Source organism: Pinus tabuliformis, chromosome J, assembly GCF_031772625.1.
Source record: "Pinus tabuliformis cultivar Carrire ecotype Pingquan chromosome J, CPIR1, whole genome shotgun sequence".
Classification (NCBI taxonomy): domain Eukaryota; kingdom Viridiplantae; phylum Streptophyta; class Pinopsida; order Pinales; family Pinaceae; genus Pinus; species Pinus tabuliformis.
In genome coordinates, this window is record NC_142295.1 from 1354902630 (window position 1) to 1354916407 (window position 13778).

A 13778-nucleotide genomic window follows, 5' to 3' on the forward strand; every position below is an offset into this window, starting at 1 on the left:
TAGTGTAAACTGGGTTTTATGCTTGCGGGACTTAAACTTCGTAAATAATTTCGTTGATGTGATATTTCGCTTTGCTCCTAAGTGATATCATCTAGACCGTTGATCTTCCAGATGAAACGGCTCCTGTGCATTGATTCGTCTACTCCCTCTTGGACTTGATCTCGCTTGTTTTTAACATATTCTGCATTATAAACACGATTCTCCTCCATGCTTTGTTTCCACGCAAGACCTCCATATATGATAGTAAACTATGATCTATTTGAACGCTCAGCCATGGATATAACAATAAGGAACCAATCATGCTTTAATGTTGCGATTCATCACTTAAGGAATCAAACAGAGAAGAAATACCTAATCTATTCTGCAAGGAAATATGCAGAGAAAAGCGAAGGATTTCAATAGAAATGGCCCATTAACACACATTGATATTTTATTCAATACAATGAGTTAGAGAGTCTCGACCCTCTAGCTCGATTACAATAATAAAATACCCTGTTCCAATCTTGGAATCCTCGCTCTATCTTACTCGACTCCACCTATCTAATCACTCTATCCTTCCCCTCGCTAACTTATCCAACCTCTGAATTATACAAAAAGATCACAATTTATACAAAAGTGGATTCATGAACCAATTCTGGTTCAGAACTAGAAATCTTTCACTCACTCTTAAAATGTCTCTTCATCTCCACTCTTTTCTAAACAAACGCTAAATTAATCTTTCAAATTCCTCATATTCTATTCAAACCAAATAAATCTATCTGTTTGGCTTGATCTCCACACATGAAGGATCAATCAGGCACCATGCCCTTTTCTCATAATTGACAATAAATAAACACACTCACACATTTAAATAAATAAAATTAAGAAAAATCTTGTCTTCTAACCCCCTGTTAGCCACATCATGTGATCATGCCATCACATTGCTGACTAGGCCTGAATGTTGTTGCATCAGTAAGGAAATTGAAAGACTAAGAAACATACCCGAGAACGCTCTGTTGGTATCGTCATTGGCAGCTCCGCCTGCTTTCTCCCATGCTCCTCCTTCCACCCACAATCACAACAATACTATTCTCCCTGTCCCGAATTCCTTCAAATTCCCACTCTAACTTACTTTGTCACTTCACCTGTCCTGCCTTGGCCACCTCACCACCTCTTTTGTCCTTGCCATACTTGCCACTTCTTCCATCTCCTCTGTCACGCTGCATGCGGGAGGCCACTGCACCCATCGCCATGAGTCGTCTAGGGGATGGTGGGCGATACCCTGCCATTATACTTCATAACTAACATATCTGTCCAATGTCCCTTCCTTCCTCAAGCACGCACCCCGATGCGGTGTTTATATATCTATATATATATATATATATATATATATATATTTTTTTTCTTTTGACTTATGTATATTTTTGTTTTATTTTATTTAATTTTCCATTAATTCTGGATTTAAGACCTCTGTGGTTTATATCTTTTGACTTAGTTTCCAGAGAATCCACAGTAAGAACCATTTTCTGCCAATGTTTCAAATCCCAACCGAGATCCATCATCAGGACATCTTTGAATGCTTGATAGAAGAAGAGCTAAATTGAGAGATTAAATAGTGATGAGGAGAGTAAATTGAGATGAATGTCGGCTTTCTTTTTTAATAATGATGAGAGTAAATTGAGATGAAAGTCGGCTTTCTTTTTGAATAATAATTGATTTTAAGTTAATATAAATTATTATTCTGTTGATCATTATCATATTTAATAATTGTTATTAATTAATTAATTATAGTATTATTAATAATTAGTTACTTTAAATTTAATTTAATAATTATTATTAATATTAATTGTTAATATTCTTAATAATAATAATAATAATAATAATAATAATTATTATTAATATATAATTAATAATACTAATCAATATTAATAATATTAATATTGATAATATTAATATTGATGATAATTAATATTAATAATATTAACCCTAGTATATTGTATTAATATCTAATATTTAGTATATATAATATATGTTAGTACAATTTTTATTAAGAAATAGAGGTGAGGTATTTTCTATGAAAAGGAATTATTATTAATATATTTTGGTATTTTGTGAAAGGTAATAATAGGGTATTATTAGTGTATTGAATAATTATTAATATTAATATTATAATTTTAAGAATCAATATAAATGTTTAATAATTAATAATTGATAATTAATATCAAGACATAATAACTAATATTAATAGTTAAAATAGTAAATGTTTAATTTTTATAAATAGTTTAACTAATTAATAGATCTTAATTAATACTTAATAATCACAATTTATAATAATAGTTAATGTTAATAGTGATAGCTTATGATCATAATTACTATTGTAAATGTTTAATTATGTACTAACTATTATTATTATTATAATACTTAATTAATTATAGCAAGGTCACTAACTACTAAGATTAGAAAGAGAGGTAATTCTACCACTGAATGCTAGCCCTCAGAAGTATTTTTAATTTAGTTTACTTTATTTATTAAATGACCTTATCTCGGGTCTTGACTTGTTTTTATAATTTTCGGCTTCCCTCCTTGTTTAGAGTTTGACTTTGATTATTATTATTATTATTAATAAATCAATTTAAATATAATTTTTTAAAAACTAGTTGTTCAAAATAGCCCTTATTAATATTTGTTTTTAACAAATTAATAAACTAATATCATTATTTAAATATTAATTTTCAAAAACTAGTAATATTTGGTTTTAATAAATCAATTTAAATATAGCCATTACCTATTAATATTTTTCATAAATTAATAAACTAATATCATTATTTAAATATTAACTAATATTTGTTTTTAATATATTAATAAATTAATATCATAATTTAAATATTATTGCTCAAATATGGTTGTTACTTGAAATTATGTCTCTACATTTCTCTCCATTTAAGCCTTTGCTATGGTTCAAAACGCTTCGGCCAAAAAATTCTCTTATGTGATTTCTATTGAAAGACTTTGCTTAAATATTTAAAATATTACATGCTAACTTTATATTAAAAAATGAATAAATTACAAATCTCCCTAACCTAATGGATTATGAATTCTTTCTTTATATATATATATATATATATATATATATATATATATATATATATATATATATATTAAAAAAAATTGCTATTAATGTTTTTTAAATATTAAATATTAACTTCATATTAATAATGCAATAACTTACACGTATCCCTTAGAATGAAAAGTGAAAAAATAAGAATTCTTTTAATTTAAAGTACTTATAAGACCATTTTTTTTAATAGGGACATTGAAATATTTTATTCCACTCTTAAGTGAGTCTATAATGAGGTTTGGCCTAGTACTAGGAACCTCTCTCTTTCCATGACATTGAATAGGAGTGAGGCTGACTTACTTCCCGAGTGGTACCAAATTATAATTAGAATTGCACTCAGAGGTGCTTTATAGCTAGCAAGATGTTGTCACATAACGCTACATTTAAAAATAGTAAATTAATAATTACAACAAAAAATAAAAAAAATAGTAATAAAACAAAAATCAATGTCCACCATAAATAAAATACTTCAATTTCCACCTAAATTTTATATCCACTTTATATAGAGATAAAAAATTAAAAGTAAAGAAAAAAATTACTTTTTGATATTAAAGAGAGACGCAATTTCTTCACTAGTTAATATGGAGTTGACAAATGCCATGTAAAATAAAACATAATTGATATTACATGCTATGTAATTCATTCTATGTTTAGTTAGCATGTAATAATTAAAATAAAAATGAGGGGATTCTTGGAATTTTGGCGATGGTGGAAGAGATATTTTTAGGGGTTTTACAGCTAATCAATGATATTTCTCATTAAAAGGAGTTATAGCTTCATGGCTACAGACAACAGGCAGGAATTTCCTAAAGAGGAAGAAGAAGATGAAGAAGAGATGGACGTGGTTGAATTTGAAAAGGAGATTGTTATAATTATTAAGAATCTCAAGGTTGAAAGAGGAAATGCCAAATAAATGGAAACCAAACTAAAATAAGTAAAGGAACATGTCAAAATCCTCAATATGAAGAATGAAGAATCATAAAAGATCATTGTCAATCTTAAGGTGCAGCGAGAAGAAGTTAGAAAAATTGAAAAATCACGCAAAAGAGAACTAGAAGAAAGAAACAAGGCAAGGGAAGATTTAGAAGTAGAGATAATATTTTTATGAAAGGAAACACAAAGAAGAAATGTCCAGTAAAAATTTGCAAACAACTCTAGAGCATTAGATGAGCCGATAAGCAATAAAAGGTCATGCAGTGACAAGATGGGATTGGGATATAGTGAAACATTTGTAAAATTCTTGAGTTCCTCAATGACAGAAAAAATAGATGGACAGAAAACTTATGCAGAAATAACTAAAGAGGCTATCAACAAGGAAGAAGTCTTTCCAACAGAACAGAAGGTTCAAGAGATACAAAATGAACAATCCATATTAAAAAAAGGCTCTTGGAGAATAGTACCATGAAGAATATCTCCCCCTCTAAGATATCAAACCATATTTGTTGATGCTCTTACTCTTGCATAATTTTAGACAAAAAGTTGTAAATTTCCAAGGCTATAATAGGAACATAAGAAACTTTGGAAACTACTTTATAAATTCTCAAGAAGACTATAGGACATATTATAACAGGTTTGGTTACCTAAGTAATGACATAGAATTCTAGAAATGCAACAATTCTGGAAAGTTGGCTAAAGATTGCAGGTTAATCGCTCCTGCAAGGGAATCATAGCAAAATCAAAATACTCCTCCAAAGGTATAGAAGAAAAAAACTAAGAGTTCCGCACTTTCCCCAAAAGATCAAAGAAATAAGAATGCATGGCATGTTGATAGTGGTTACTCAACACATATGAGTTGAGATAGAAACAAATTCATATCTTTAAAAGAAGTAAATGATGGAATAATATCTTTTGGGAATGATGAATATGCAAATGTTACAAGAGAAAGCATAGTCAATTTTAGAGGAAAGGATTCTACAAAAAAGGATGTGATACTAATAGAAAACGTGAATCACAGTTTGCTAAGCATAAGTCAAATGTGTGATCAAGGATTAACGCTTCGCTTTGACTAAAAAAATGTGAAATAAGGAGAGAGAAATTTGACAAACTGGTGGCAACTGCAAATAGGACTTCGAATGACATATACACTTTGGCAAAAGAAGATAAAAGTTGGCTCTGTAATATATTGATGGGACACATAAACTTTGAAAAACCTTTCAAAATTAGTAAAAAGGAAGTTGTGAGAGAGATGTCATAGATTTCAAAACCAACCTGCACCTCTTATAAGAATTGCAAGCATGATAAACATACAAGAGTTGAATTCAAGACCAAGGAACTACAAAAATCCTTTTATTTTAGTGTATTTTTCTCCAATTTTTTGAAAACGTTAGTGCTATTTATCGGGATTATGCTATTTTGGCATTGTTGCACAAACCAAAACATTTAAGTGCTAAATTAGGTGATAATAGCGCCAAAATTAGCATTGTAAATAGCGCCAGAAATAGAGCCATAAATAGAGTTGGAAAAAGCATTGTAAAATCATCAGAAATAGTGCCTTAAATTTCCCCAAAAATAGCACTAGTGATAGTGCTGAATTTAGCTCCTTTTTTGGAACCTAAATTAGCACCTTGGTTAGCTCCCTTTTTAGCGTAGGATTGAACGCCGAATGTGCCTAAATGGTTAACTAAGTGAGGTGTTGGGGGTTAGTTGGATAGGGGCTTTGAGGATTATGGGATTTAGGGATATGGGGTACAGGGATTAAAGGTTAAGGGATTATGGGCTAGGGTTTAAGGGATTAAGGGTCAAGAGCTAAAGGATTTGGTGCTTACGGGTTAGATAGTTTAATGGTTAATGACTTAGGGATTATGTGTTAAGGGATTAATGTTTATGTTATAGTTAGGGCATAGGGGTTTATGGATTAAGGGATTAGGGATTAGGGATGAAGTGTTTTAAGGGTCAATGGCTTAGGGGTTAGAGGATTTAGGGCTTTTTCATTAAGGGATTAATGGTACTTTAGGAATTAAGTCTTAAGGATTTAAAGGTCAATACAGGCTTAGGGGTTAGGGGATTTAGGGCTTTATTAAAACTCTTGAAATGCAATAGAACATCTTGCAACATGCCCACCGCCAATGTCATGTACTGATGTCACACAGTGAGTAGTGAATGGGGCCAACGTTGAAATTTCTTCAAACTGTTCTTATATGCGTCAAAATTTGCCATGGTTAGACTAGATACATGCCTTGATAGTATGTGAGGGTTTGAATACTCAAGGATAATTTATGTCCCTGCATAATATTTTCGATCGTACATGTTGCATAAACATTCATCATGTTGTCTCATTTTCAAAATTTGTCATTCCCATATATGAAATATTTGTCAAAACTCTCTTGAAATATAATGGAGGGTCATCCAACATTCCCATTAGAAATTTCATCCATAAATGTCACATGGTGAGCAGTGAATGTGCCCAATGTTGAAACTTATTCAAATTGTTTCTGTATGCATCGAAATTTGACATGATTAGAGTAGACACATGCCTTAATGGTATGCTAGGGTTTCAAGAGTCAAGAATGTGTGACGTCCTCGCATAATATTTGAGATCATCCATGTTTGCATCAATGTTCATCACATAGTCTCATTGTCATGATTTTGCATTCCCATTTATGGAATCTTTATTGAAACTCTCTTGAAATGTTAATATGGAATGTCTTCTAGCATGCCCATCACCAATGTCATCCAACGATGTCGCACAGTGAGCAGTGAATGGGTCCAAATTTGAAATTTACTCAAACTATTCATGTATACATCAAAATTTGACATGATTAGACTAGGCACATGCCTTGATAATATGCGAGGATTTCGAGACTTAAGGATGCATGACATCTGCACATGATCTTTAAGGTCGTCAACATTTGCATCAACATTCAGCATGTAGTCTCATTGTCATGATTCCACATTCCCATATATGGAATCTTTGTCAAAAATATCTTGAAATGTCATGGAACATCTTCCAACACGCCTCGCCAATGTCATCCACTGATGCCATATGGTGAGTAGTGAATGGGGTCAACGTTCAAATTTAGCGAGTATGGGTATTAAGGTATGTGGGTTAGTTATTAAGGTTTATAAGGTCACACAATGTGGTTTCTTAGGATTTATACATGTTTGGGGCTATGGGATAGAGGGATTAAGGATTATGTGGGTTAGAAACTATGGGCTTTGAATTATGTGTTAAGGTTTATTATGATTATTTGTTAAGGGTTAGGGTTTTTTTTTAAGGGGTTATAAGGTGAGGATTTATAGGGGTCAGGAGTTTTTAGAAGGTTAAGGATTATAAGTTAATACGATAGTTATCAACTATAGTATATATAATAATTTAGGAATTTTGGCTATTAATTCCATGTCCAAAGGATATATGAATTTAGAGATAGGTTATTTGGTTTAAGGTTTAAAAATGAAATTGAATTGGATGTTTCATATAGGTTATGCGTTAGGGAATATAGGAGTTAAAGAATAAGTTTGCATATGGGATTAGGTTATGGATCATATATGTTACTAGTTAACAAGTATAGTTGTTATGAATGAAATTTTATTAGTGATAATGGTTACATTTTAAGAGTTAAGGGCGGCAGGGTTATGTTTTTTGGGATATAGTTGTTATGGTTACAAGTTGTATTAGATAATAGAGGTTAGGGGCCAAAATTAGTAGGTGTTAAGGGTTATAGGGACTTGGGATTATAGTTGTTATGTGTTATACAACTTAGGGGTGATAGGGTTTGGACATTGTTGGGTCAAGAAATTGTCATATTTTTCCTACTTAGTTTCTTATTTCTTTTATCCATTTTTTTACCAATAGGACCATGTCTTATTATGTAACAATCTTTATTCAGTAAAATATGTCCTTTTTCACTTTTTTTCTTTCTTATTCCAATTCCGCTTATAGTTTAACATTAAAACTACTATCCTAGGTTGCTTTCTATCATAAAACTAATGTATGGGTTTTTTTAGGTTTGGATGGTCTGTCAAAGCTTGGTGTTATAGGATTACATTTCAGTTCCTTTACCAATTTGGATTAATTAAGGTTCTAGGAGCTATTCATACTACACAAACAATTTCTTAAACACACATTTCCTTTCCTAATCATACCGAATCTAGGAAATCCAATTATTCATCCAATTAATACATACATCACCCTGCCATAATACTGCATGATTAGACCATTCTGACACAGTTACTTTTTACAATTAAATTGACATAACTACCACCATTACTACCAATATGCATCCATCATTATTACATTTTTTATTTATTATTCGTGTTGTTACATTCAGAGATCAATGTGATAATTCATAAATTCCTTTTGATTTAAAAATTTTGAATTGGTAATAAGGAGGATTAACCACTAATAATTCCAAAACCTTGACATTCTCCCCTAAGAAAGCATCTCTGTGTGTTGAAGAAACTCTGTAATAGGTTCCTAGCATTGTTGAGTAGTGTGGTTGTGAGAAACTATGGGTGGAGCAACAGTCAAACACGAACATTGTTATTGTGTTGTTACAACATCCAGAAGCATTGGAATTTTTTCGAAGGGTTAGATGTTTGAGTTATTTTGAAAAATTATAGAGTTTCATTGAATTGGTCACTCTATAATTTTCCCAAGCCTTAGTTGAAAAACACTTTGTTTTCATGGGCTTTAGAATTGTTGTTATAGAAGAAGTTATCACAAAAGTAACAAGGCTTCCTAGGATAAGAGAACAATGGTTCTCAAGGAAAGTTGCTAATCATGAAGGAAAGGCCATATTCTTACAAGAGGGAGAAGAATTGATGCCCAAGCGCAGGGGTTTTGATAGAACATCTCTTGCTTACCCTTGGGAAGATGTAGCCCTTTGTATCAAAAATTCATTACCTTTTGTTGGTATTCAAACATGAATCATGCAATTCACCCAAATCCACATTAATTGTGAACCCAGGGCTCTATGAGTTATTTAAATTCTATCATGCAAAGTATATGCAGGCCACAGTTTCCCTACCCAATATTGAACATTCAATTATAAACTTAAAAATGTGTAATAACAAGCGATAAATGTAATAATGAATAAGAGTAACAACAGTAATGATTATGACAGCAACAAGAGTAAAAACAAAGAAGACTCACAACAACAAACTGATAATCATTCACAATGATAAATAAATTAACTGAAATAAACCTATGCACACATCTATCTAACAACACCTGGTAAGGAGAGTGGGCCCAACTCCCTGATCAGGGTTGTGGCAAGATTGAGAAGTCATGAAATGATCAGAACATCATAATTTCATTAATCAAAAGAGTAATACACATATTCTGTTATAGACTCAAATTTAATGTAATTCTCTGTGATCTTAACTATCAGCTTTCATGGCCCTGTAACTCTACTTATACAATTTTTTAACACTAACAACTCCTAGAATTATGGTAGATGCCTACCTATAATTACAAAGTGGTTTGTTAAGAAAAACATAATCTAAAGATAATAGTGCTTTGACTGAAATATTGATCCACCATTGCAGCTGATGTCTCAAGATAGTGCTGCCAGCTAGATGGTCCCGATTTTTTGAACCGTGACCTTGATCATACTTCCTCCAAATCTGCAAGAATAATTGAATTAGCAAGACACTTAGGCAACAATCCCCTATGACTATGCTTCATTGATTATTGATTCATAACAACACGAAAAAAGGTATACGTGTGTGGTTTAGAATGTAAATTGACCAACAATGGTGTAAAGTGGATACAAGAAAAAAGGCAAAAAGGTGGGTAAAAATATGTAAATTCATTTACCAACATCTCCCCCCAACTAGTCTTTCTACATGTCCTCATGTAGCTCGTTGCCTATACAGATCTAAGTTGGAGTTACGATGATCAGCATGAAGCTATGGGAGATCATATTTTGCATCCATTTATGTCCCTAGAGGGTTATATCAATATGTTTGGAGGAATTCCTTCCACCAATCCTCACCTAACTTGTAAGTTGGAGTATACTGATCAGATGGCAGCCAGATAATGGGAAACTAGAACCTCAAACCCATCCATCAGACCCCACGAAGTTGCATTCATGAAATATAATGAGGTAACCTGTTTAGAGGCTGAGAAAAATTGGGGGCCCCAAAAGGTTCAAGTATCCTGATGACTGATGATGATAGCGTCCACCATTTTTGGTAGCTGTTCCAGGCCTCATCTTGATAAAAAAAATTGTTTTGTGCATATGTCAACACACCATTTCTGGGTTGCCAACATGTATCCTTTTCATCCCTCAATCCCTAAGAAGGTTTAGTGTCTGTTATAAATGTTCACAGACTGAAAATTCTCCATCCGAAGGACAAGTGGCATCTTTTCTTGATTTTCTTTAAATGTGTCAAAGACCTTCTTCCATTTAACTTGATTAATTATGTAGGAGGTAAAGGATCTCAATTGAATATCTCCCATGTATGGAATTGGGTTGAATGATTGATCATTGCGCAGAAAGTAATCATGCATATAGATTTCACACATCAAGTGTTGATTCAGAATATTGTGGCTTCTATGAGGAACAAAGCAACAGATGGTGTGGGGTTTGGTGGATTGAGGTCAAAAAATTCACCAACCAGCTCTTGCTTTACCCTGACCCGATCTGTTTGTTCCTTGACTTGGGGAATATTCCCAATGTCTTCTCCTTCAGGTCTCTAAATCTCCATATATTCCCTTGGTGGTTATGGATTCATTGCAGGGCCTTATGGGGTAGTGTCTTCAACACCCTTTTCTTGTGACTGCTATGCTTCCCAACTGTTTTATCCTTCAGGTCTTGAATCCTCCACACCTTCCTTTGGTGGCCCTGTAGCCATCACAGGTCCCTGTGGGGTAGCATCACCAACAAAATTCTTCTCTAATGGTCCCGTGGAGATGGTATCAGACATAATATCTTCAGTTCATTCTTTGGTCGACATTGGTTCTTGTGTGAGTGTGTCGATCACCAATCCCTCAATTTGTGCAATTTGTTCACCAGTCAACATTGGTTATTGTGTGACAGTTTTGATCACCAATCCCTCAATTTGTGCAATTTGTTCACCAGTTGACATTGGTTATTTTGTAATAATGTCGAAAATGGTGCCTTTAACTACCCTAACAAATTTTAAGATCATGGGAGAGGTGCTTTCCTTCACCAGGTGCCTAAGGGAATGAAACTTCCTTGCCCCTCTTGGTAAGGATGCAAGAAGCAAAGAATGAAAAATGCTTTCTTCAGTGTCCATTCTCTCAGTGCCTACTACCTTAGGTCCTCCTTCCCTTGTGTTCACTAGCTGGTATGGTCCCTTTTTTTTTTCTGCCTATGCTTCTTCTAGTTTGTCCTCCTACTCAACAGTCGACACTAGTTCTTGTGGAGCAGTGTCGACTACGGCCCCTACTTCTTTCAAGGGTTCCTTAATCGCTTGAGCAGGTGATGTTGGTCCTTGTGTATCAACACCACTTGCAGCCTCATCCAAAGGTTCCTCATTTTCTTGAATAGGTGATGTTAGTTCTTGTGTGTCAACACCACCTGCAATTTCATCCAAGGGTGGCAATTCTCTCCTCAAAGTGGAAGTTGCCATTGGTTCCTGCAGAACAGCGTCGACTACATTTTCTTCTATCTCTATTTCTTTTGCTCCTATTGGGTCAACAGGTGACATTGGTTCTTGTGGAGCAACATTGGATGTGGCCTCTTCTACTCCCGTTGAGTCAGCATATGACATTGGTTCTTGTGGAGTAGCATTGTATGTGACTTCTTCATATTCATCTTTTGCATCAATTCTTCCTCATCCTCCCTTGTAGGCATCATATCCGAAAGTTCTTCCTTTTCTAGCTCGGTGAATTGTGGCCAAGCCACACAAGTTCGAGACAGAGAATGCACCACTAATAGTCTGACCAACCCATGATTTGTAAGGACCACTAATTCTTTTCAAGACCGACGAGCAGACTGCACCATTAGCTAAAGACTGTTCCATAGAAAATAAAGCATGTCTAGAGAATGAATCCGTGCATGCCGAAACCGAACACATGCAAGAAGCTTAAAATGATACTTAAATAAAGTAGAAAACCACCCTTCACAAGTATTGTACCTTATGAAAAAATATGCAATCTCGACCCATGGGTGCGGAAAATACTTTCGACCATACCCCCCACCCTTTTGGACTATTGTTTCTCCAGCATGCAAGAATAATTCTGGGAAATCTGGCAAAGGATATTTCCTTGAAAACCATTTCCTCTCTCCTTGCGGAAATTTGCTGATAGTCAAAATTACTTCCTTTGTGATGGGAATATCCAATCCATGAACTATGAAATGATTTCCATCCAAATTCAACACAAATTCGATTATGATGGATTTTTCAAATCCTTGCAGCCTCTCAAAATACACATGCGATCATGCATCTAAAAAGACCCGCTATACGTCTGGATTGCTTCGGACCTGCACTGTATTCTCTGGTTCTTGCCTAACAGCTTGCCCTCCCATTCTGGAGTTTCTCTATAGCAACAATTGGAGTAATAGTAAGAATGTTGAGGGGGAGTTTCGGCAGGTAAAATTGTAGTGACAGGGTTGTGGTGGTGATGGGGTGCGGTGATAGTGAAATTCGAGAAGATAATGGTAAAATATGGAAAAATCCATGACAGATTATGGTAATAATGAGTGATAATTATAATAATCATTTCACAACATTGGAAAGGACCGTCAATTAACATAACCATTGCTTATTCAAGTCCCAATGCATATGGATAATGGTGAAAATTATGGTGGGGGTCGTGGAGTGTACGCACTTAGCACAGGGTTCAATAGTGATACGACAAGTCATTACTTCATTTTAATTATGGCATCTTTGTATTTATTATAATACCCCCCCCCCCCCCCCCAACTAAGGGGATGACCTTCCACAATCATATCGAGTCATGTCAAATGAATTATCAATCAAATCCATAAATCTGATCGGGCATGTACCTAGTGACTTACCTTGACAGAGTAACAATAACGAAGGAGTAACAACATCAGAGGGAGTAACAACACCACTTGAACACTTATTTAGAATATCCACAAATGGAGTAACAACACAAAAGTACTTAGAAAAAATCGTCATCGCCACGGAGTATCAACACTTTAGGAATAACAACACCAGTGAGATACCTATAGGAAAAAGAACGATAGAGTAGTAACAACATTTTATTATATATCTATATCTATATATATATATATATATATATATATATATATATATATATATATATATATATATATATATATATATATATATATATATATATATATATATATATAGATATATATATATATATATATATCTATATACATATATATATATATATATATCTATCTATATATATATATATATATATATATATCTATATATATATATATATAGATATAGATATATATGTATATGATTATTATTTTTTACCTTTAGATCAGACGTGCAGAGGAAGAGTTCTCTACACTAATATTTTCAAAACCAGGATTATGAGAGAAATGTTTAATAAAGAAGTCTTTAGAGGCTAGATGGTGCTATAGTCTGAGGCAATGTCCATTTACAAGCAAAGGAGTATGTGCCTCATCAATTGTTATAAGTCTAACAGTCCCGCTATCAAACACCATGTCAACTTCATATGGTCCCATCCATCTGGAGCACAGTTTTCCTTTAAAATATTTAAACTAAGAGTCACAGGTTTTCTTGATAAATTTTTTGTGCCATT